This window comes from Eriocheir sinensis, unplaced genomic scaffold (genome assembly GCF_024679095.1).
Source record: "Eriocheir sinensis breed Jianghai 21 unplaced genomic scaffold, ASM2467909v1 Scaffold218, whole genome shotgun sequence".
In the NCBI taxonomy this organism is placed as follows: Eukaryota; Metazoa; Arthropoda; class Malacostraca; order Decapoda; family Varunidae; genus Eriocheir; species Eriocheir sinensis.
The window spans coordinates 493,380-519,967 of NW_026111519.1; the positions used below are offsets into that span (position 1 = coordinate 493,380).

Sequence of the window (26,588 nt, forward strand, 5' to 3'; positions counted from 1 at the left end):
AGACTGGTGGATGAGTGGAACAGGCCTGGCAGTCATGTGCTGAGTGGTAATACAACAGTCACATTAAAAAACAAATAAATTCCTGGACAGTGATTTTAGGTGTTAGGGGTTAGGTTCACAGGAGCTGCCTTGTAGTCATGTCTCTTAACGAAAAAATCACTGGTCTTTAAAAGTGCCGGTAAATTGAATTTTTTGGCTGAACGATAATCTCTAAAATAGAACAAGGGAAAATACAGCAAGTATTGTACTCATCAATGGGTTGTTTTCAGCAACCTCCAGCCCACCACCACCACCACTTACTCCATCATTTTCACATCTGTAGTGAATAAGCTCGCTAGTATGTAGAAAATGTCTTACACTGGGGTCCATTAGGAACTGATGGACACTTCTTGGGACAATAATGTGCGAGGGTAGGAGGTTGTGACATTTGTGAGGATGTGGTAATTTATGGGTAGGCGGTGGCTGAAGTGGTTTCGTACTGGGCCCACATTCACCGCGTGATGGACGACGCGGGTTTGAATCCCCACGCTACCACCTGGGATTTTTCAGTCACCGCTGAGTGGCTTAAAACTACCCACATGCTGTCCTGAAGACCACCCATCAACCCAGACTCTAGAGGAAGCCATCCAAGAATCAAGAACAAGTTCCGGGGGGCAGCACAAGCCAAGAGAAGATGGCACCACTATAAACACTTGCCTGCGCCATGACGGGCTGGGGCCGAATACCATCCAGGCCCCTCTAGCATGCCTACCGGCGCAATAGGCAGAAAGACATAAAAAAAATAAAAAAAAAGTGCGTTGGGAATCACATGACGGCCTGCACTCAGTGTTACCACATCCTGCCACTGGTATGCAAGGCTTCTTACTTTGTATTGTTAATAACTGTATGTATCCAGCAGCAGCAGCAGCAACAATGTTCTTGTATACCTCCAGTGCCTTCTGGAGTAAAGCCTCTCTGGTGGTGGCTGGGCAGAGGAGGAGGTGCTGGCGGCAGTGTCATCCCTAAAAAGGAATTGTGTATTCAAAACAGCACAGCAACACACTACTACGTGCTGGGCACAATACTGCCACTAGGAAGATGAAACAACACATCAAGTCACCACTGACAGGAATGACAAACACACAGCTACATTTTTTATGTGAACGCCATAGTCAGATCAGTAACTCATGAGCTGTAGAAGTAAATGTTGAGTGCCTATACTACATGTTAAGCAAAGCTCCACCACCCAACACCTACCCACAAGGTGACCTCAATATCCACCACTCAGAACCACACACACACACACACACACACACACACACACACACAAAGAGTGCAAATCAATGGTAAAAGATCTGACTGGGGATGTGTTACGAGTGGGGTCCCACAAGGTTCGGTATTAGGTCCACTTTTGTTTATTATTTATATCAATGACTTAGACACAGGAATTAGTAGTGATGTTAGTAAATTTGCAGATGATACCAAGATCGGTAGAGTAATTGAGTCGGATCAGGACGCTAGTATTCTCCAAGGTGAACTCAACAGATTATATGACTGGGCGGATAAATGGCAGATGGAGTTCAATGTAGGGAAGTGCAGTATTCTGAGTGTAGGTAGGAACAACCCCTCACATAACTATTGCTTAAATGACACTCTCATAAGTAGGTCTGGGTGCGAGAGGGATTTAGGGGTCTTAGTGAGCTCTGATCTCCGTCCAAGGGCACAATGCATTCAAGCTAGAAATCGAGCTAATAGGGTACTGGGATTTATTTCAAGGAGCGTAAGCAACAGAAGCCCCGAAGTCTTCCTCAAACTATATTTAGCATTAGTTAGACCTCATCTTGACTATGCAGTTCAGTTCTGGTCACCCTACTATAGAATGGATATCAAAATGTTAGAATCGGTGCAGAGGAGGATGACTAAGATGATTCAGGGGTTGAGAAACTTGCCATACGAGGAAAGACTCAAACAGTTAAACTTGCATTCTCTAGAAAGGCGAAGGGTGCGTGGAGACATGATCGAGGTTTATAAATGGGTGAAGGGCTTTAATAAGGGAGACATTCATAAGGTTTTGTTGGTAAGAGAACCGGGTAGGACACGAAGTAACGGGTTTAAACTGGATAAATTCAGATTCAACAGGGACATAGGCAAAAATTGGTTTACTAATAGGGTGGTGGATGAGTGGAATAGGCTTAGCAGTCATGTGGTGAGTGCCAATACAATTGTCACATTCAAAAATAGACTAGATAAATTCATGGACAGCGATATTAGGTGGGGTTAGATACACGGGAGCTTAGGGTCAAAGGAGCTGCCTCGTACAGGCCTACCGGCCTCTTGCAGACTCCTGCGTTCTTATGTTCTTATGTTCTTATGTTCACACACACACAACAACACTGAAGAATTACAGAGAGTTGATAATTTTTTTCAAGTGAAGTGGGTGCAAAGAGAACTTCCAAATTAAATGTCTTCTTTATAAATAATGTTTTTCATGAAAACTATTACTTGTCAAGTGACCCCAAACTTGACTGATTATTACAACACAGCTAGGACACACAAGTTGAAAAATACTCATAACTCGCCAATAAATAAGATCCTGCCAGACAGTCTCCTCAATGGTGTTAGTATGCACTGAAAACATGTGTGGGTTAGTGTGAACAGCAGCATTTACCAGTCTGTTGTGGCGGCGTCCTCCCCACGACTCAGAGGACTGCTTCCACAATGTTTGCCGTCCACCACCACCTGTAACAAGGGAAACACTAAGCTTCACACAACACACAGCCCGGCACAACACACACCCAAAAAGACATTTGAAACCTTTGTAGAACACTGTGTTATAGCAATCAAGAGGAGGGTATCAGGAAACTCCTCCTCTTGAAATTGACCTATCTTTCAGCCTCTTGACTCTTTTGTGGGAGCAGTGAGTAGCAGGCTTTTTCTTTCATTATTGTTTTCTTTTTGTTACCCTTGAACTGTTTCCTCTACTGTAAAAAAAAAATACAAAAAAAGAGGACATGGAGGAACTGTGATCAAACAAAATTATATGTGGCGTGCACGAGAGTAACTGTTCACACTTAACAATGGTGTTACTTCCTTTACGGCAAGCTCTGGAAGACCAATGAACCTCACCGTTAATACTGAAAGACAGACTTTTTGCCCAAATGCCATCCTTCTGTGTCATGCTGGGACGCGGAAATCACCGTGACAAGTTCCCTGATAAGTCACTCTCAGGCTACCAGCTGTGGACAGGTACAGCGGCTGAAAGGACAGAAAATATCACCAGAGCGCTGAGGGCAGTAAAAACAGAGTAGTGGGATAACCCAGCACCATTATGACAGCAAGGGGTGGCCAGGTCAGGTTACATTAGTTAATTTTAATTTTTATTTTCAGCCATTGTGTTATATTTCTGTTCTATATATTACATTTTATTTCTACATCCTATTTTACTCTGTGTTTGGTTGGGGTCTCATTATAACCTTGCTGCACTGGACTGTAGGACTGGCCCAGCATTTCCACAAAGCATGAGCTACAAACTTTGATTTATGGGGAGTTTTCATTTATTTGATATTAATGGAATTTTTTATTTTATGCGACAATCACTAATTTATGGAAGGATAGGAGGCCGAGGAGATGCCCACAGAGTTCATGGCTCGAGCACGTCAACAGACCCTGCCGTGAGGTGCTTGGGATGGAGAGGAAGGGGGCCTGCATGGGGGACTTGCCTGGAGGAAACCCTGGGGTGGGCATCATGGGGTGGGTGAGGCAATGCACCCCCAGTGTATGCCCCCGTTGATTGAAAGAGGAGAGGGATAGGGGGACAAAAAAGTAGTGATTTGCGAGAAATATGTCACAGAAGTTTTACAAACCTCAAAAGCTAACAAAAAAAATAAATAAATAAAAAGTTTTGTCACCAGAATTGGATCAAGGAGAGAAAGGGAGGAATGAAATAGGGAAAGAACATGAGAGGAAAGAAATAGGGAGAGAGAAAGTTGGAGATAAATTTCAAAGACATAAAAATCTAACATATATATGAGGGAACCATCAACAAGAGTGTCGCCTGCTAATTTCAAGATGGTGACTGATTATTTCTGGACAAAATATGATGTTGTTTATCACAGAGAGTATTTTTTCCGGAAATTACTAAATAATCAACTTCCGCTTCATCCGTCCCACGCTGCATATTTCCGCCCCCCACACCAAGTGCCGGATAAATTTAAACTAACCTGACATAACTTAACCTAACATAACCTACCTAATAGGGGGGCTTAGTCCCCCTCGACCCCCCTTCTATTTTCCAAAAGTCCCTTGTTACAGCACTGTATTCAGGGACCAAAAAAGAAACCAAATTAATAACCTGAATTTGAATGGAAAAATTTCAAACACAAGTAACCTGCATTCGAACCTGTTTCACACGTTCATGATACAAGTAAGTGAATACATAATTGTATATGACATGGTTGCAAGATTCTTATGACGAAAATGACTTACCGTTTTGATGCTTCATAAGTACTACCTTAATAGTGTCTTTCAAGACAAGGTAGGCGAATTAGTGGGAGGTTGTCCAAAAAGTCACATGCAGCCTCGAAAAGTAGACCAATACGCTATATATACTCTTCGCCCAATCTAGCAACACTCATACGTACATGTAGGGAAAAGCATAAAGTACCTAATCTAATGTATCATAACCTAAACTAATGTAGGTAATTCTTTACAAGAGGTTAGCTTCCCCCTCCCTAAAATGGGGAAAATTCCCTACTCCTGAAAGTTTACGGAAACTTCCCATCCCGCGCTGCTTATTTCCCACGGCTCACACCGTGTGTCCAATATATTTAAACTACTCCATCCTAACTTTACATAACATAACCTCGACTCACCCCCTTCGATTCCCCACCCCCTGCTAAGGAGACTGAGTAAAATTGCGTGGTTTCTGTACGTGGCAAAAAATCCCTTGAATATATTTAAACTACTCCAACCTAATTTTACATAACCTTCTAACGTCGGGGCTTTGCCCCCGTCAACCTCCCCTCTGCTATGGAGAGTGAGTGAAATTGCATGGTTTCCGTATGTGGTAAAAAATTGCAGAATGTATGGAATTTCCCTACATCTAGGTTAATGTAAGGAATTTCCCTACATCTAGGGCATTTTTCAACCACCCATAACTCAAAAACTGTGTTTGCGACGCATTTCATGTTTACCACCGCATTCCCCGCAGTCCCAAAGGCCCCCGAGCCAATTTTGGTTGAAAGGAGTGAGTACGAGCATACACTAGAACAATACTGAAATGGAGGAAAGAGATGGAGAGAAAGGGAAGAATGAAATAGGGAGAGAACATTGGAGGAAATAGGGAGAGAGAAAGTTGGAGATAAATTTTACAACGATCAAAAACTAACATAAAATAAGGGAATTATTAACAAGTGTGTCGCCTACTAATTTCAAGGCAGTGACTGATTATTTTTGGACAAAATATGTTGTTGTTTATTATGGAGACATTATTTTGTTCCGGAAATCACTAAATGATCAACTTCCGCTGCCCAAAACTGCGTGCTGAATAAATTTACACTAACCTGACATAACCTATCTAACGGGGGGGGGCTTCGTCCCCCTCAACCCCCCTTCTATTTTCCAGAACTCCCTTCTTACTGCACTGCATTCAGGGACCAAAAAATAATTCATATTGTAGGTATTAACATGCCAAGGGGGGGCTGGCTGCGCTCGCTTCAATATTATAAAAAAAAAAAAAAAAAATCACGGGCCGGGGCCAGCCGAAAATTTAGCAGGCAGAGGTATGGGGCCACCCAGTCCCCATTAAATTTAACGATATGTATATGGTAAAAATTAATATCAATATATAGTGAGAGTTATCACCTTCATATTACAGGTAAAACTCCAGAAATACACCCACCAACTACCAGTGACAACGGAGCAGCGCAGAGCCTGCCCCATTTTTACCACGGTAACCTGACCAAATCTAACCTAACCACTGAGTAAATAAAATGTTTAATGGTAAAAAGTGCTCAAAATAACGGAAAAGGTGAATAAAAAAGACCAATTAATATAACCTAACCAAAGCTGATTTCTGGAATAACACCCAAATAGTTAGGGATAAATGTCAAAATAATTAGGCTACCCTTTCTTCAATAATCCCCTCATGATAAGAGAAATACTCTAACCTATCACCGCTGCCACTGTCAATGGAGGTGGAATTGGTGGAGTGGACATGGCCGCTGACCACATTCACTGCGGACGGTCTCATAGCCCAACTAAAAATGAGTCTACTAGGGACATGCCACGCTGCAGAAACCCAGGTGGACTGTGACCTGACCAATACCTGACCTGCGAACAATGACCTAACCAAATCTGATTTCTGGAATAACACCCATGCAGTTAAGTAGTTAAGGATAATTGTCAAAATTCTTGGGCTACCCTTTCTTCAATAATCCCCTAGTGATACCAGAAATAATATAACCTAGAAATATAATAGAAATAGAAATAGAAATAGTATAGAAATAGAATAGAATGGAATAGAAATTAACCGAATCTAACCTATCACCACCGCTGTCAATGGAGGTGAAATTTACTAGAGTCATGCCATACTGCAGAAACCCAGGTGGACTGTGACCTGACCTAACACCTGACATTTGACAGGTGCCCGACATTTTGACAGCAAGAGAACAAATGGTTATTAATGACAGTTTGGTGGCTTGACAGTTCAGGGCTCATGTCAACTCATTATACACCATCACAACTACCACTGTCACCAACACCAGTCACCACAATCACCACTGTCACCACCACCACCATTGCCACTGTCACCACCATCACCACCACCATTACTACCACTACCACCACCACTACCACCACCACCACTGCCACCACCGTCATCACCACCATCACCTTGTAAAATTTATCTCCAACTTTCTCTCTCCCTATTTCCTCCAATGTTCTCTCCCTATTTCATTCCTCCCTTTCTCTCCATCTCTTTCCTCCATTTCAGTATTGTTCTAGTGTATGCCCGTACTCACCCCTTTCAACCAAAATTGGCTCGGGGGCCTTAGGGACTGCAGGGAATGCGGTGGTAAACATGAAATGCGTCGCAAGCACATAGTTTTTGAGTTATGGGTGGTTGAAAAATACCCTAGATGTAGGGAAATTCCTTACACCAAACATGCCACACAGCCCCTTCCCCCCCATAGCCCCCCTCGACATCACGACTAACGGAATACAGAAATTACTGGAAGGACTCGACACAACCAAATCCACTTGCCCCGACAACATTCCCGCCTTCATTCTTAAATCCTTTGCCCCCATCCATCCACCCAGTCACTATCATCCACCTCATTACCCTCTGACTGGCTCTTGGCAAATATTAATCCTTTATTTAAGACAGGTGACCAAACTGACCCAGCCAATTATCGCCCCATCTCACTAACATCGATTCCATGTAAAATTTTCGAACACATAATACACAAACACTTAATGAATCACCTTGACGCAAACAACATCCTTACTGACTCACAACACGGCTTTCGACCTAAACGCTCATGTGAATCACAACTCATTGCTACATATCACGACATTACGAGGCTACTTGACCGACGTGACATTAAACAAGTTGACACTATTGTTTTAGATTTTGCCAAAGCCTTCGACAAAGTTCCGCACAAAAGACTGACGTTAAATTGAAATACTACGGTATTTCAGGACCTATTCTTCACTGGATCACTGCATTTCTTACTAACAGGACTCAACGTGTTCTTCTTGACGGATCTTCATCTGACACTGTCCCTGTTTCTTCAGGTGTCCTTCAAAGCACCATTCTAGGCCCCTTTCTTTTCCTCCTGTACATTAACGATCTTCCACTGTCAACACCTAACTCTTCCACTAGACTATTTGCCGATGATAGTTTACTGTTTAGAGCAGTAAAGACTACTTATGACTGCAGACTACAACAAAACGACTTGGACGCCCTCGAGCTGTGGGAACGCACCTGGCAGATGCACTTCCGACCAGACAAATGCAAACTTTTAAGATTCACCAGAGTGCACAACCCAATCCATCACACTTACACTCTCCATAAGTCAGATTTAGAATCAGTTCACACACACAAATACCTTGGTATCCATCTCTCAACTAACTTGAAATTCAACACCCACATAGACCATATCACTGCCACAGCATCGGGTTCCTGAGGATGAATTTACATAGCTGCACACCTGACATTAAACACATAGCTTATGACACACTTGTGAGACCAACACTGGAATACTGCTCCACAGTGTGGGATCCTTACACACACAGAAACATTGATAGGTTAGAACAAATCAACACCAAGGCGGCAAGGTTCATTACAAACAATTACACTCGAACGCCTGGAATCACAACACGGATCAAACAACAGATAAACATGGAACCTCTTCACATACGTTACCGTTACCGTTGATGAGGTTTCAGGCCCTGCTGCTCCGCCGCTGATGCAGCGCTCTACGAGGGCCGTCAACAATTTCAACGTTAGCCTCAATAATAGTCTTCGATGCACTTATTCTCAAACATTGTAGTGAGTGAGTGAGTGTCCTAATTTCTTTTACGAATAATATCACATATAACAACTAGTTCAGGGTAAAGATTCGTATTAGGTCCGTGCCAGTAGCTCATAATCTACTTTATGAAACATCAGTATCTCTTCATATATCTTTTCTACAAACCTTCAACAGTCATGGAAACGCTTTGAAAATCCAATTCAAGGACTTTTTTTTTACTCTTGAAAATAGGGGATAATGTTTACGGAAGTGCATCGCCCTGGTGCTGGCTGTGGCGACGCTGCAGCTGCCGCAGCCGCAAAATAGCTCGCAGAGGGCTTAGGGTCGGGGAGCATATTTAAACTACTCCAACCAAACTTTATGACCTACTAACGGGGGGGGCTGCGCCCCCCTGGACCCCCCCCTCATGTATATGTGACTTATTTCAGCGAGGAGGTATTTCTCGCAACACCCGCTGCAGCGTCGCCGCGGCCAGCACCAGAGGAGGCGACGCTTTCGTAAACATTATCCCCTATTTTCAAGAGTAAAAAAAAAGTCCTTCAATTGGATTTTCAAAGTGTTTCCATGACTGTTGAAGGTTTGTAGAAAAGATATATGAAGAGATACTGATGTTTCATAAGGTAGATACTGGCACGGACCTAAAACGAATCTTTACCCTAGTTCAGTGTTTATGTCCACTATTTTCATTATAGTATCACAATTAAATATTCAACAATTATTACCAGCACACTGAACATTCATCACATACAATTTATCTTTGAGTGCAGACACTAATTAATAGCCATGATCAGTCATGTTACGAATTCTCTCAATTTCAGTCTGGAGAACTACACAACACTGGTCATTCGCTGAGTGGCTGATTTCAGGCTTCTTGTATGTCACACAATTTATGCATTTCTTCTCAGCCATGGTGCACTCCTGTGATTTATGATTGCCAGCGCATTTGAGACAATTTGGGGCGTCTCCATTGGTCTTGGCAGTACAGTTGGCCTCAAGATGGCCATATCTCTGACAGTGATAGCATATAATTGCATGGTATCTGTCTCTCACTGTGTATATTCCCCATTCTAATTTTAGCTTGTCGTGATTCTTGTGAATCAGCTCTCTTACAGTTGGGTCACACCTCAAAATGTTGCTAAAAACCAGCTCAATCTTATCCTCAACACCCCCAATGGCGTGTAAGAACTCATTGCGGTCTAAGATGGTCTCCTTTATTTTTTCCTAGGTCTCCTCTTTATGCACATTGCATATCATGATCTTTGGTTTCATCTTTCCAACACTCTTGGTATTAATTTGCTCAACAGACTCCAGTTTTTGAGCAGCCTCAGCCCTTGTGTTCTCATTATCAAAGTTCATGACAATGTTACCTCTATTTGTAAATCTTGAATCAGTTATTTGAATACCATTCAATGTCAGGGAGACTTTATCCTTCATGTCTGTTGCCTTCTTTTCCTGTGTAGAGGCCTTGACAACAAGTAAATTCTTCTTAACTTTCCTCTTACGTTTGGTGACCTCAGCCCAAGTTGCATCTGCTGACTCCACATGTGCATGCTCGGCTCACTGCAAAACGTCCACCACATTTTGTGCCACCTCAACCAACTCCTCCTTCACACTGACTGCTCGTAACTCAACTTCTTGTTTCACTTCTAATATTTCCTTAGATAATTCCAGCTTGAATGCTTCCATTTTTTTCCACAATTTTGGTAGCCAGAGATGCTTTCTGAAGGCATGGGTTGCAAATCCAATTTATTTTAGGTATATTCTCCGACTTAATTCCAGACAGATGAGCACATTTCCAATGACACCACTTAGGGCACAGACAGCACCCTATCCACCTATCGCCTGTGGGATCCGCACAAACATAACAGAACTCCCCCAAGTTCTTGGTTCGGCCAGCCATATCGACTCAGCATCCGCCCCGTGCGAAGGCTCACCACCCACTCACATACGCAGACAAGCACACAGACTTACACTTATGTACAAGGTCACAAACACTCACATTGACCCACACACATACCTACACGACGCAAACAGTCAACGTACTCGTAACACACACATATCACACCAACACTGACGCATACAAGCACTCATACTTTCCACGCACCATACACCACTGGAACAGCCTCCCTCAACAGACTGCAGTACAATAGACTCATTCAGAAAACAAATACACACTCACTTGTCACCACAACACACCAACAATTACAATTGATTCACTTCCCTCCCCCGCACACCCGTCCCCCCAACAGCCAACAAATATGCGTGTTATGCACCTGTACGGCTGCCCTGCGCATCATTAATCCAGATCCAGATCCATGTACGTAGTTAAGACAGGGGTCTCCAAAAAAGAGGTCTAGGACTGAGGCTGCTCCAGTGTGTGCCAGACCCGGTGGGCTGAGGAGGCAAAGGTGTTTGGACGGTTTGAAAAATGGCATTACCTGGGGTGTGTCTGTGGTGTGGCGGCAGGTGGTGGTGTGAGTTGAAATCCCTCACAACCAACACTGGAGGGAGAAGTGTGTGTGTTAGGCCGCCGGTCTTGTCAGCTGGGAGGCCTCCACCACCGGTTATCGTACTGAGGGCATCATAGTATTAACCGGTTTTTGACGCATAGCTATTGCCAAGAGACATCAGTAAATTAACTATTTTAACAACAAATATGAGTGACTCTAGTTAGTGGGTCCCAGGAGACGGTTTTTGGGTTGGAAGTTGTTAAATATATGAGGTTCAGTACGACAAACCGGCACCGTCCCCGGCGTGAAGGACTATTCGACCACTCCTTTGTTATGACCGTACCTTTTCCTGATAATTAATCAAACCAGGTGAATCACGAGACAATAGTGGCAATTTTAACACGATTGATTAAGTACAAGATATATGGGGGAGATTACGGTCGGCCCCATCACTGAGCAGAGACCAGAGCTGCCAAAAGTAAATTTAAGCTTAGACCAAACGAGCAAGACTTGTAGAGGATGATGTTGATTCTTTCCACGTGGTTATCACAGGCTACTTCAAGGGTGTGATAATAAGTGAGGTACTTTATAGGATACCCACGGCGTCGCATTCGACCACTAACTGCTACTCTCTCTCTCTCTCTCTCTCTCTCTCTCATTCCTCTTGTTTAGCTTTTCCTTCCTCATTTTTTCTCCTCCTCCTCCACCTTAATAATTAACTTTGTTTTCCTTTTTTCTTTCCTTTCCTCTTCTGCTTTTCCTCCTCCTAGAAGCTCTGTCCGCCCTCTATGGCCGCCGAGTCGTCTGATTATTGTCTTCTCTTCCCTCCCATCTATTCATTTCCCTCAAACTACTACTCCGACTACTACTACTACTACTACTACTACTACTACTACTACTACTACTACTGATAATAATAATAATAATAATAATAATAATAATAATAATAATAATAATAATAATAACAGCAATAATAATAATAATAATAATAATAATAATAATAATAATAAAAATAATAATAAGACTACTACTCCGACTACTACTACTACTACTACTGTTATTACTACTACTACTACTACTACTACGACTACTACTACAACTACTACTACGTACTACTACTACTACTACTACTACTACTACGATGACTACTACTACTACTACTGTTATTACTACTACTACTACTACTACTACTACTACTACTACTACTACTACTACTGTTATTACTACTACTACTGCTACTACTGTTATTACTACTACTACTACTACTACTACTGTTATTACTACTACTACAACTACTACTACGTACTACTACTACTACTACTGTTATTACTACTACTACAACTACTACTACACTACTACTATACTACTACCACTACTACCACTGTTATTACTACTACTATATATACTACTACTACTACTACTAATAATAATAATAATAATAATACGACTACTACTACGTACTACTACTACTACTACTACTACTACTACTACTACTACTGTTATTACTACTACTACTACTACTACTACGACTACTACTACAACTACTACTACGTACTACTACTACTACTACTACTACTACTACTACTACTACTACTACTACTACTACTACCACCATTACTACTACTACTACTACTACTACTACTACCACCATTACTACTACTACTACTACTACTACTACTACTACTACTACTACTACTACTACTAGTACTACTACTACTACTACTACTACTACTACTACTACTACTACTACTACTACTACTACTACTACTACTACTACTACTACTACTGTTATTACTACTACTACTACTACTACTACTACTACTACTACTACTACTACTACTACTACTACTACTACTACTACTACTACTACTACTACTACTACTACTACTACTACTACTACTACTACATAAATGATACCTCCACCCATGTTTATTTTCCCGACATAATCATGGAGGGCTCCATAGCTTGGAGGTCATTAGCCCCAACTCTGTTCGCTAATGACTGTGGCATCCAACCATATCACTAATACTACCTGACACTAAATCACCTATCATCTATTACGTCTAGATCCCCCTTTCCTTCCCTACTCAAGTCACTCCCGACCCACCCTAATGTCACTCTCCACCACTGTGGCTTCATAGTCCATATTGGAGATGGTGGTGGCTTTTGGGCCAGAGTGTCTGGTGCCCCTGAGACATAGGATGGCCGACCTGAGCAGGGAGAACGAGAGGCGACACCTCATCCAGGCGACAACGTGGCTCCTTGGCTGTTGCTTCTTTTCTGAGATTAGTTCCGCGAGGCGTGTGTAGAAGCATTGGGCCCTGGGACCCATCCCGCCGGATGTGGTGAAGACGAGGGGGGTGAAGCTGCCCTGATCCACATGTTGGATTCTTTCACCGTATGCCCTTGTCTTCTCCTGCTCGTTCCTGTGGTGGGCGGCTTGCAGGGGCAGCTCACGGTGACAGGCAGCCATCGGGTCGAATATGCGGATGTCCATGAACGCCCGCTGTCCACGCACCCAGAATCCGCGGGCACTTACATCAACCCGTGCCTCCTGTGAGGTATTGGCTGTCCTGTATCGAAGGTGTTCGCCGTCCTGGGGAAGCAGTGCCGGCTCGGTAGTGACGTCTTGGCATACCTCCCCGAGCATGCTGGCTGTCAGATCCCTCACTTCATCGTGTCGAATACAGACGAATCCTCCTTTTTTACATGTCATGGTGGGTGACATCATTTGGTGATCCACATGCATGGAGATCAGGCAGTCCCTCAATCGTATGTTACATATCTGTAGAGCAATGGCGTCGACAAATTCTTGGTTTGTTGAGGCTGAAGCCCTTTGCTCTGATTGGTAAATGACGTTAGCCAGTTAGGAGGCGCCGCCTCTGTGCTGTGTGTGACCATTTTCTACCCATTTCTGTGGACAGGTGGTCTGGCCTTAGACGGTCCAGCCTGGGTGCTTTTGGGCCTGTTGCCTTTCTTCTGAGATTTTTCTTTTAATATCTCTTATTTCTGTTTGGTCTATCTCGCCCTCTGCCTCCTGAGCGATGATCCTGTTGATGAGTGACCTGGTAAGGCTGATGGAGTTTTTGGGTTTCTCCCCTTGATCTGCCAGCTTCTCAGGGTTGGTAGATCCTCATCCCACCCAGTCTTGGGGAAGAACTAGTATATCCCTCTCTTCCTCCCCCCAAAGCATGATATTTCATAGCATAAAGCAAGAATACATTCTTGACGGCATTTTCCAGTGGTCGGAGGAGTGGACTGATGCCGGGATGGTGCGCGGTCAGGAACGTCCACCGATTTTGATGCCATTAGATTGTACGCTGAATAGGCAGCGGTGTGGTTTCTGGCTATGGCAGACAAAGCTTCTATTTCCTTCACCCATTCAGCTACTTTGTCTCCTACGTACTGTTTATATACCTCTGTCCTGATCACTGCACCTAAGTGTCGTTGTCCGTCTTTTGTCACAATGACGCCACTTCCTCTAAAAGTTTCTGCGGCATGGTCATAATGTTCAGGTTTGACAATAAGGACAGACTTGGTGGCGTTAGGGATGTATCCTATCTCAGGGCCGGCGGTGTTCACAGTGTCCCACCACCCTTTAAGTCTGAGATTTTACCAGCACTCGAGAGGTCATCCGCATAAGCCACCTGTTTCACCTGTGTTTTCTGCGAACGCGTTTTCATTTTGGAGGACTGATAGACCCAGGGCGTACATAGCCATGGCTATTGGGTCACCTTGTGTTGTTCCCTCAGATGATTTTAACACTTTCACTTCTCCACTGTGGCTATTTATGTATAAGTCGGTCGGGTATGTACTACTGCTACAGCTACTACTACTACTACTACTACTACTACTACTACTACTATTGCCACTACTACCACCACTACTACTACTACTACTATTGCCACTACTACTACTACTACCACTACTGATAATTACTACTACAATACTACTACTACTACTATCTACTACTACAACTAGGTCCGCCACTACTACTACCACTACTACTACCTACATAATATACTACTACTACTACCCCGCCACTACTACTACTACTAATACTACTACTACTACTACTGCCACTACTACTACTGCTACTCCTACTACTGCTACTACTACTACTACTACTACTACTCCTACTACTACTACTCCCACTACTTTTTTTGGTTACTGGCCTCCATCTATTAGAGTTGCGTTGTGAGCGGTATATTCTGCCTCATATCCTTCATCAAAGCAATTCATTGGCCCCTTTTCGCCAATGACTGTGGCTGACAACCATCTTTTATTTAATATTACAAACCTCATTAAACATATTTTTAATTGTTAACAGAGCTTGTGGTTGATACGACTATCAACCTCAAAGTCCAGGTCAGCATGCGAGTGGTTTTTCTGCAGGTGACCTGGTTCCTCCACAGACCAAGGCTGACCTCAGAGGGAGAAGGACAGCCTGCATCTCATCCAGGCGACCACACTGCTTTGGCTGCTGTTTCTTATCCGCCAGTGTTTCGGCGAGTCTATATCAGAAGCTCTGCGCCCTTACTACTATACTACTACCTCCTGCCGTCGTGAACTACTACCGGGGTGAAGGAGCCCTGGTCCACATTCTGTATTCTTCTTCATATGCTCTGTTCTTCTCTTTGTTCGTTTCTTCTGTGGGCTGCATCACTACTACTAATATCTGTGGCAATGGGCCATTACTAAAGATCCTTATGTCTACTACTATGCCCTTTGTCCACGAGTCCAAACCCTCTGGCGCTAACATCCACTCGTGCTTCGTTCGGAAATATTATGGTGTCCGTCTGGCGAGGTGTTCGCCTTGCAGAGGGAGCAGCATGGGTTCCACAGTCACGTCGTGGCACTCTCACTTCAGCATCTGAGCTGTTACGTCTTACTTCATCATGTCATCATACTACTACAGACGAAACCTCCTCTCTGTCATGGCATGATTTTTGTTGTACTACCACTACACATGTACTACTTTTGGGAGCCCATCCACTGGCTACTAGCCATACCTAGGGCAAGGGTGGCATCAGTAAATTTTTTTTTGTTTAAGTTGAAGTTTTCTTTGCCCTGATAGGTAGTGTAGGTACTAGCCAGTTTGAAGCGCCCACTTCTGTGCAATATACTACTACTACTACTACTACTACTACTACTACTACAACTACTACTACTACGTACTACTACTACTACTACTACTACTACTACGACTACTACTACAACTACTACATAAATGATACCTCCACCCATGTTTATTTTCCCGACGCATAATCATGGAGGGCTCCATATTTGGAGGTCATTAGCCCCAACTCTGTTCGCTAATGACTGTGGCATCCAACCATATCACTAATACTACCTGACACTAAATCACCTATCATCTATTACGTCTAGATCCCCCTTTCCTTCCCTACTCAAGTCACTCCCGACCCACCCTAATGTCACTCTCCACCACTGTGGCTTCATAGTCCATATTGGAGATGGTGGTGGCTTTTGGGCCAGAGTGTCTGGTGCCCCTGAGACATAGGATGGCCGACCTGAGCAGGGAGAACGAGAGGCGACACTTCATCCAGGCGACAACGTGGCTCCTTGGCTGTTGCTTCTTTTCTGAGATTAGTTCCAAGGAGGCGTGTGTAGAAGCATTGGGCCCTGGGACCCATCCCGCCGGATGTGGTGAAGACGAGGGGGTGAAGCTGCCCTGATCCACATGTTGGATTCTTTCACCGTATGCCCTTGTCTTCTGCTCGTTCCTGTGGTGGGCGGCTTGCAGGGGCAGCTCACGGTGACAGGCAGCCATCGGGTCGAATATGCGGATGTCCATGAACGCCCGCTGTCCGCGCACCCAGAATCCGCGGGCACTTACATCAACCCGTGCCTCCTGTGAGGTATTGGCTGTCCTGTATCGAAGGTGTTCGCCGTCCTGGGGAAGCAGTGCCGGCTCGGTAGTGACGTCTTGGCATACCTCCCCGAGCATGCTGGCTGTCAGATCCCTCACTTCATCGTGTCGAATACAGACGAATCCTCCTTTTTTACATGTCATGGTGTGGGTGACATCATTTGGTGATCCACATGCACAGAGATCAGGCAGTCCCTCAATCGGCCAGCCATATCTCAGAGCAATGGCGTCGACAAATTCTTGTTTGTTGAGGCTGAAGCCCTTTGCTCTGATTGGTAATGACGTTAGCCAGTTAGAGGCGCCTGCCTCCTGTGCTGTGTGTATTTTTCTACCCATTTCTGTGGACAGGTGGTGTGTAAGACGGTCCAGCTCGTCTTTTTGGGCCTGTTGCCTTTCTTCTGAGATTTTTCTTTTAATATCTCTTATTTCTGTTTGGTCTATCTCGCCCTCTGCCTCCTGAGCGATGATCCTGTTGATGAGTGACCTGGTAAGGCTGATGGAGTTTTGGTTCTCCTTATCTGCCAGCTTCTCAGGGTTGGTGATCCCCATCCCACCCAGTCTTGGGGGAAGTGCTAGCATATCCCTCTCTTCCTCCCCCAAAGCATGATATTTCACCAGCGCCGGCAAGAATACATTCTTGACGGCATTTTCCAGTGGTCGGAGGAGTGGACTGATGCCGGGGATGGTGCGCATCAGGAACGTCCACCGATGTTGGATGCCGTGGGTGTACGCTGAATAGGCAGCGTGTGGCTCAGTCTTGGCAATGGCAGACAAAGCTTCTATTTCCTTCACCCATTCAGCTACTTTGTCTCCCACGTACTCCTTCTTATATACCTCTGTCCTGATCACTGCACCTAAGTGTCGTTGTCCGTCTTTTGTCACAATGACGCCACTTCCTCTAAAAGTTTCTGCGGCATGGTCATAATGTTCAGGTTTGACAATAAGGACAGACTTGGTGGCGTTAGGGATGTATCCTATCTCAGGGCCGGCGGTGTTCACAGTGTCCCACCACCCTTTTAAGTCTGAGATTTTACCAGCACCTGAGAGGTCATCCGCATAAGCCACCTGTTTCACCCGTGTTTCTGCGAACGCGATTTCATTTTGGAGGACTGATAGGCCCAGGGCGTACATAGCCATGGCTATTGGGTCACCTTGTGTTGTCCCCTCAGATGATTTTAACACTTTCACCTTTCCACTGTGGCTATTTATGTATAAGTCAGTCGGGTATGTATAGGTATTTTCGACATACATAGCTAAGCTAGGGCACTTGGTTTTAATGTTATGTATCATAGTCTTTCTATTTATTGTGTTGAAGGCATTTTTGGCGTCAACAAGAAGCACTGCTTCGCACTCCACGTGGTCGAATATCTCCCGCATGGCATGGACTGCTGCTTCTCCTCCTGCCTGCTGCCCCGCACAAACTTGGAGGTTCCCTGCTGCCATTCTCACATCTTCTTTGACGACAGCCATGATGCATTTGCCTACGATGCGCCGCAGGACTTCTCCGACTCCTATAGGCCTGCATCCCGGTCTCTTGTCCAGGGGAATGAGGCGGCATGCCGTCAGGGCGTCCACATAGTGGCAGCTGGAGGAGGCGAGTTTTCTTGCCAGTGCTGCAATGGTGTTGCGCAAGTCGCCAGCTGCATTGCCAGAGTTGGCGCTGCTCAGCAAGCTTCGCCATCCCCGTGCATCAAGTCCTGAGGGCCCCGCGCTGCCACGAGTCTGGAGGGCCTTCTTCCACACCATCTCTCCTGTTATCCTTTCGTATATAACTGGATTCGGTGGTTGGTGACATCCTGCCAGTCTCAGTCCATTCAGGTCACTCGGTGGAGGATGTTTTTCCTTGAGTTGACTGATCGTGTCCCTGGTGAGTGGAAGCACACCCCGTGTGGAATTTTCTGACAAGGCTCGTGTTGCAGACGCAACGTTGCCTTGTCGCATTTTGTCTGCAAACTTCCGGGCCCTGTCTTCTGTGGAGGTGTTGTTTTGTTGGGGTCCGGGGAGCCTCTCCTGTATGGCTCTGGCTTCTCCAAGGAGGGCATCTAACTCGTTAGTTTGCCACAAGGCAACTCGCCTTCTTAATGCCTCAATATTTTCGGTTTGTTTGGTCTTTGGGTGTGCTTTTTGGAGGAAGAGATGGGGGAGAGTGAATACAATTTTCAGGGATAGGGGCGCCAGTGGTGTGTTCTGGATGTAGTTATTTAACAGGGTGACAGTTTCTTTGATGATAAATGTCGTGGCTCCACATCTGGGTGGTTCAAAAAGATTTCTTGCAGACCACCCAACAACTTCAAGGTATGTGTCATCCACCCACCTCGTTGCTTCCCCCTCCGCTAGCCCCTTCCAAGCAAAGCTTCCCCCGACCTCCGCCGCGCCCTGTCCAGTCGAAGAGGAAGAGTGATGAGGGGGTGGTGGTAGTGGTGTTGGTAGTGGCAACATTGGAGGTGCCAATGGAAGGGGTGGTACCGGTTGAGGGGGGTATAGAGGTGGCGGTTGTGCAGCAGCTCCCTCCGACACCCCCTCCCCCCGCTCACTCCTTCCCCGGCGGCCCTCATTGTCCCCGCGGTGTCGCGCTTCATCGTTATCCTCCCTGCTCTGATCCCTGCCCAGGGGATTTTGGCACCTGTCGCTCTTTTTACAGTTCGTACAGCGTCTTTTCTCCTTAACACATGCACAGCTACTACTACTCCTGCTACTATTACTACTACTACTGTTACTACTGCTACTACTATTACTACTACTACTACTACGACTAATAATAATAATATAAATAATAATAATAATAATAATAATAATAATAATAATAATAATAATAATAATAATAATAATAATAATTATAATAATACGACTACTATGACTACTACTACTACTACTACTACTACTACTACTTCGACTACTACCACTACTACTACTAATAATAATAATAATAATAATAATAACAATAATAATTATAATAATACGACTACTATGACTACTACTACTACTACTACTACTACTACTACTTCGACTATTACTACTACTACTACTACTAATAATAATAATAATAATAATAATAATTATAATAATGCGACTACTACTCTGACTACTACTACTACTACTAATAATAATAATAATAATAATAATGATAATAATAATAATAATAATAATAATAATAATAATAATAATAATAATAATAATAATAATAATAATAATAATAATTATAATTATAATAATACGACTACTACTCTGACTACTACTACTACTACTACTACTACTACTACTACTACTACTACTACTACTACTACTAATAATAATAATAATAATAATAATAATAATAATAATAATAATAATAATAATAATAATAATAATAATAATAATAATAATAATAATAATAATAATAATAATAATAACAATAATATTAATAATAATAATAATAATAATAATAATAATAATAATAATAATAATAATAATAATAATAATAATAATAATAATAATAATAATAATAATAATAATAATAATAATAATAATAATAACAGTAATAATAATCAAGCAGTCCTACCTTAAGATGAAGCAGCTGTTGGGTGTGAGTGGCCAAGTCTGGGCAGGAGTGAAGCAGATGGTGTCTGGCTCCTGAGGTACAGCTGTGAGTGGCTGGAGCAGTGAGTGTGGCAGCCACCCTCCACGTCACCACACACCTGCAGGCCATGACAGGGGTTACCAGGAGGCATATTCCCCAAGTCTGTACTCTTGAGCAGGGCAGGATAGGTGAGGTTAGGTTAGGGAAAGTTAGGTAAGGTTTGGTTGGAGTTACTTAAGGTAATTTTGGGAGGGGGGAATCACAATGAGAGTATTTTCCAGAACAGCCCGTGGTTAGCTGCCAAGTTACAGCCGAGCGTCTTCACTCAGGGACCACACACCCGCAGAGACTTCAGGAACATGCGACCAGGAGTGCTCAACTAGCAAGGGACAAAACAGATGACCATTCTCTTCCTCTCAATCTTTATTTGAATATTCTTCCTTTCTCTCTCTCTGTCTCCATCTTTATTTGTATATTCTACCTCCTCCTCCTCCTCCTCATCCTTTATTTATTTTCCTCTTGTATCTAATCTTTTCTTTATATATATCTCTTTCCTTCCTTCTTTCTCTCTCTGTCTCCATCTTGGTATTTGCACATTCTCCTTCCTCTTTATTTTCCTTTCATTTCCAGTTTTTTCTTTATATTTCTTTCCTTCCCTTCTCTTCCTTTCTCTCTCACTCCATCCTTATCCATATTCTCCTTCCCTCCCTTCTCTAACTGACATTCCTTTTCCTTCTCTTCCTCTAAGTCCTGTCACTCTACACTTTCCCTGCTCTTAACATTGGCTGAAAAAAAGAAAGTTAACCCTTCCCTAAACTGCACCAGACACCTTAAGTTGACAGACATTCCAAACTGCATATCAAAAGTTCCCTCGTTGGCAGCAGGGTAAAATAAACTGAACCTTACCTTGCTACATCATCATCCTTCTCTCTCAGCCCATCATACCCTACCATGAGATCCATCCATCAGGCTGTAGCAGTCATGGAGGGCTTTACTTTGTCACCACCAACTTGTGGCACTGGCCAGCCAGCCAAGCAGTTCTGTGCAAGGCTGGACCCCATCTTGACCAGGCAGTCTTGCAGGGCGGACTGGCTTGACGGGTCCTGTGGAAGGGAGGGTTTGGGGGTCACTCTTGCCTTGGAAAAATAAAGAATTAAATGTTCTTAGGTCAATATTGTTATACATAATGATATCCCATTACAACTGTTTCCCAAGGCCACAGATAAAATTATCCAGGATCTCATGGGTGATTTTCCCTATCAAGGTGCAGGAGTCGGGTCAAACTGTCACCAGCATCACAAAACAGTCCATGGAAAGCCAACAACTTATATGAGAGGATTCTCAAACAGGCGTATCAGGCTCTCATTATGACTGTTTCCCAAGGCCACAGAGAAGATTATCCAGGATTTCATGGCTGATTTTCCCTTTCAAGGTGCAGAAGCCATGTCAAACTATCTCCAGCATCACAAAACAGTCCATGGAAAGCCAGCAACTTAAACGAGAGTTTCAGCTTCTATTATGACTGTTTCCCAAGGCCACAGTGAAGATTAACAGGGCTTTCATGGGTGATTTTTCTATTCAAGGTGCAGAGGGCGTGTTAAAACTATCACCAGCATCCCAAAACACCCCATGGACACCCCAACAAGAACTATGAGAGGCTTTTCAAATAGGTGAACTGAGGTGCCCAGACATTTAGTACAGACCTTTGTCCCTGTGATAAAAATAATTTGTTGGGAGTAAAATTTAACATAAAAATTCAAATCCCTTGCAAACTAATAAATGAGTATATCAAATGTAGGGATATATACACACACCTTTATGCCTTGTGTGAGGGACAGTACACAAACCCAAACACACACTTAGGAACTTATGTAAGCCTGTTTCACTCAACCTCAGACACCCCCAAGCCTAGATATAACTTCCCCAAGCCCTGTTTCACTCCCCCAGCTTCTCTCTAAGCCATTTCACTGTACCTCAGATACCTCAAGCCCTGTTTCACTCCCCCAGCTCCTCTCTAAGCCCTGTTTCACTGTACCTCAGATACCCCAAGCCCTGTTTCACTCCCCAAAGCCCTCCCCATTTCAGTCACTCTGGGTAGCGTCATCTGCTCACTTGGTGCCTCCGAGCAGGTGTTCATGGTGACGACAGCGGCACTCACACACTCAATGAAGAACACCTGTGAGTTCTGGTCCCCTGTTCCTGCTTGTCCATCTCCTGAGAGCCCTGCACCATCCTGGAAGGGGTAAAGGGGGTGGTAACTGACTGATAGTGAGAATTATTAGGGTATAAGTAATGGTGAAGGAGGGCCAGATTCTTAAACATTTTGACGCCCTGACACACACACACACACACACACACACACACACAATGACAAGGTTTTCATAGGAGTTGTGATTATTTCCAAGGGTAGTTTCTTAGCCCGGTAGCAGCGACGGGCCAAATGTGTGGCTTTACCGTGTGTAGCAGAAACAGGCCAAATTTTTGCCATAATATAAACCCCAAAAATTAGATGATGTATAAACTGATCACAAATGCGTTGATATATATTATGAAATGGTTTGTGTGAGTGATGATTTTTTTCTCATTTTTCTCGCTTAGAGTGGCATTTAAGATCCACGCAGCAGAGCTTTTTCCACTGGGCTATCAGAATGGTGACTCTACATGTGTGTGTGTGTGTGTATTTACCTAGTTGTAATTTTACAGGCCTGGGCTTACGCTGGTGTGGTCCCGTCTCCGTATCTATAATTATCCAACTTTTCCTTGAAGCTCTGCACACTCTTCGCCGATACTATTTTTTCACTTAGTCTGTTCCAAACCTCTATATTTCTTTGTGTGTGTGTGTGTGTGTGTGTGTGTGTGTGTGTGTGTGTGTGTGTGTGTGTGTGTGTATGCTAATTCATGTTCATCAGTAAGAGCATGGCACTTCAGCAATTATATCTTTTTTTAGGACAAATTTTTACTAATATTATCCTTTTTGGTAGCCTGAACTTTTGGCCCAAGGAAAAGAAAATAACTGAACAGAGAACTGAAGCAAGCACTCCACCCCTTACCATGGTCCCCCTCATCCAGTGTGCTGTACTCCTCGCCCTCGGCCTTGCCCAGCGCCCACGGACACCTCCCCATGGCCGCCAGGGTCCACAAAGTCCAGCATCTGTGTGGCAAAGTCCAATTAGTATATCTGTGGGAGATTTAGCACCGGAGAGTACATCACCTTACCCTAGTGTTGGGTTTCCTAAGTATTATAAGGATTCTTAACTAACTCCAGCCATATATTTAAACTAACACAGCCATATATTTTCAACCCTAGTCATATATGTATATTTTAACTAACCCAGCCATATATTCTTTTAAGCCTAGCCATATATATTATAACTAACTCCTGACCAGCGACTCCCCAGGTTCCCACACACACATTTGTGGCTATTTTTTCAGTTGTTTGGATCACTCCACTCTTTGCTATTAGTTTCCTGGAGCTTTGAAGGAGTCCTTGCCGTGTCAGCCGCGAGCCATTGAGGCCGTGACATCCAAACCAGTAACCGGACACACTGTTGGCGCCCCAAAGAACACGCCTAACTATATGCTACCATCTCGACATACCATTAAGCTAGTTGTCACACACAGCCTAAGTGTCTTGTGGCAGTAATGTTAGGTAAGGTTACTTAAGTGTGCGTTAGGTTAGTTGTTAATATTGTTCCTTCAGCCTCAGTGTCTTGTGGCAGTATTGTTAGGTAAGGTTACTTAAGTGTGCGTTAGGTTAGTTGTTAATATTGTTCCTTCAGCCTCAGTGTCTTGTGGCAGTAATGTTAGGTAAGGTTACTTAAGTGTGCGTTAGGTTAGTTGAGTTAATATTGTTCCTTCAGCCTAAGTGTTTTGTGGCAGTAATGTTAGGTAAGGTTACTGTAGTGTGCGTTAGGTTAGTTGAGTTAATATTGTTCCTTCAGCCTCAGTGTCTTGTGGCAGTAATGTTAGGTAAGGTTACTGTGGTGTGCGTTACGTTAGTTGAGTTAATATTGTTCCTTCAGCCTCAGTGTCTTGTGGCAGTAATGTTAGGTAAGGTTACTGTGGTGTGCGCTACGTTAGTTGAGTTAATATTGTTCCTTCAGCCTAAGTGTTTTGTGGCAGTAATGTTAGGTAAGGCTACTGTAGTGTGCGTTAGGTTAGTTGAGTTAATATTGTTCCTTCAGCCTAAGTGTTTTGTGGCAGTAATGTTAGGTAAGGTTACTGTAGTGTGCGTTAGGTTAGTTGAGTTAATATTGTTCCTTCAGCCTCAGTGTCTTGTGGCAGTAATGTTAGGTAAGGTTACTGTGGTGTGCGTTACGTTAGTTGAGTTAATATTGTTCCTTCAGCCGCAGTGTCTTGTGGCAGTAATGTTAGGTAAGGTTACTGTAGTCCAGGTTAGGAGGTTATGTAACGTTCGGTTGGAGTATGTAGTTTAAATACGCTCCCCCACCCAAAACGCTCGATTGCATGGCCGTCTCTTCGACCTATGGGACAGATACGAGGATGGCGACCTGTGCACTGAAGCATTTCTAAGAGCTTGAGCAACAATAGTTGGGCTTGGACCTAACCCAACGTCCGCGGCAATGAATGATTCGTAACTGAGACTAGAAGAGGCGGCATGCAGGAGTGGCATGTTTTTTAACACTTTCAGATTTTCTACCTGTGCAATGTTTATTATTACCAATATAGTATATTATTATGAATATAGTATAGTATCTTATGGAAGTTTTTAGTACATATATATTCAATTCCCTTTTTGAGCAATTATATGGCCTTCAATTTTTTGTATTCATAATATTTGTCACTCAACATACGTATAATATCAAAGCAATAAAATGAAATAAATCTTTTCTCATTTTATGGGGCAAATAAAAAATATACGAAAAAAATGCTACCTACCATGACCCCTTTCTCTAACAAAGGACATCACTGTATACGGGTTAAAGGATGCAGGAGATGTTTTTTGTTAACATTTTTAGAATGTTTAATAGGTTTTCCTGGTGAGTAGCAGAACCTCTCCTTTCAAGTGGCGAAACAACTAGCACGCGAAATCACGGAGGTGCGAACAACCACAGGTGGCGAACCGGAGAGTGTCAAAACCTCTGCAACCCGAGTGTCCCTATCTTTTCTAACATATCCTTGTTGGGTGCAGTAAACCACGGGAGTTAACACAGGTTCACCTCACTGCTGAACCAGACCATTTTTTTCTGAGGGTTTGGTGTGTCTTGAAACGGCCACAGTCACCTCTAACACTTGCCTGCTGCATCTTGACAGGCTTGGGATGACCACCATGCAGGCACCCCCAAGAAAGCCTACCACCGCTAGAGACCACAACATAAAAATTAAATAAATAAATAAATGAATCTAATGGGGCCTCACCTACAGGGAGGTTTACACCCTTGCCTCTCCTTAGGGTCAATATAATACAGGGGAATGCACACAAAACTCCTCCCTGGCACGGGGCACACCAGGGAGGAAAAGTATAGAATAACACCCAGAGAGCCAACACCCCAGCATGTGTCCCGCTCTCCACACACACACACACCCCTGTCCCTGCTCCTGCCCCTGTGGTATCATCCCTGACTCTGCCCCTGCCCCTGCATGCTTGGCTCAACACACACACACACACACACACACGTCACCGCTGCCATCCCTCTGCCCACAGCCCCTGCCTTGACCCCTGCCAGAGTGTCCTCCCCTGAACGCCTGCCTCCTCACCTCAGGACACACACACACACACACACACACACACACACACACACACACACACACACACACGTCACCGCTGCCATCCCTCTGCCCACAACCCTGCCTTGACCCCTGCCAGAGTGTCCTCCCCTGAACGCCTGCTTCCTCACCTCAGGACACACACACACACACACACACACACTTGGGTCGCCTCTGGCAGGCTTGTCACGACACCGCCACCCGAGGCTGTCAACCTTATTTTCCAAAAACATCACCTCCTCCACGCCTTCATTAACATAGGTAACCTTCAAGAGAGCAATCATAACACGACTACCTACCTTGCTTCCATCCATGGCCGTCTGTGTCGTCCTGGATTACAAGGAAATTGGCCGACACGCGGAACGCCGTCCACCTCGGATCAGCTGACAGATGAAGATGGCGGGAGGAAGGAGGAGGAGGCGATGCAAGGCGGCCACATTTTCACCGTCATA

At 44.0% G+C, this 26,588-nt stretch overlaps 1 protein-coding gene across 1 annotated transcript in view; it reads right to left on the bottom strand.

Moving 5' to 3' along the window:
• The window catches only part of LOC126990871 (thyroid peroxidase-like), a 47,025-nt gene extending 20,437 nt beyond the window's left edge, over positions 1 to 26,588 (bottom strand). Inside the window, exons 1-8 of the mRNA XM_050849521.1 lie at positions 26,436 to 26,588; positions 23,460 to 23,560; positions 22,522 to 22,642; positions 21,316 to 21,512; positions 20,392 to 20,527; positions 3,106 to 3,234; positions 2,648 to 2,718; positions 866 to 1,001 (exon numbers count right to left, since the gene is read on the bottom strand). The gene's annotated coding sequence lies outside the window, so the exon portion shown is untranslated. The remainder of the gene's footprint in view (positions 1 to 865; positions 1,002 to 2,647; positions 2,719 to 3,105; positions 3,235 to 20,391; positions 20,528 to 21,315; positions 21,513 to 22,521; positions 22,643 to 23,459; positions 23,561 to 26,435) is intronic.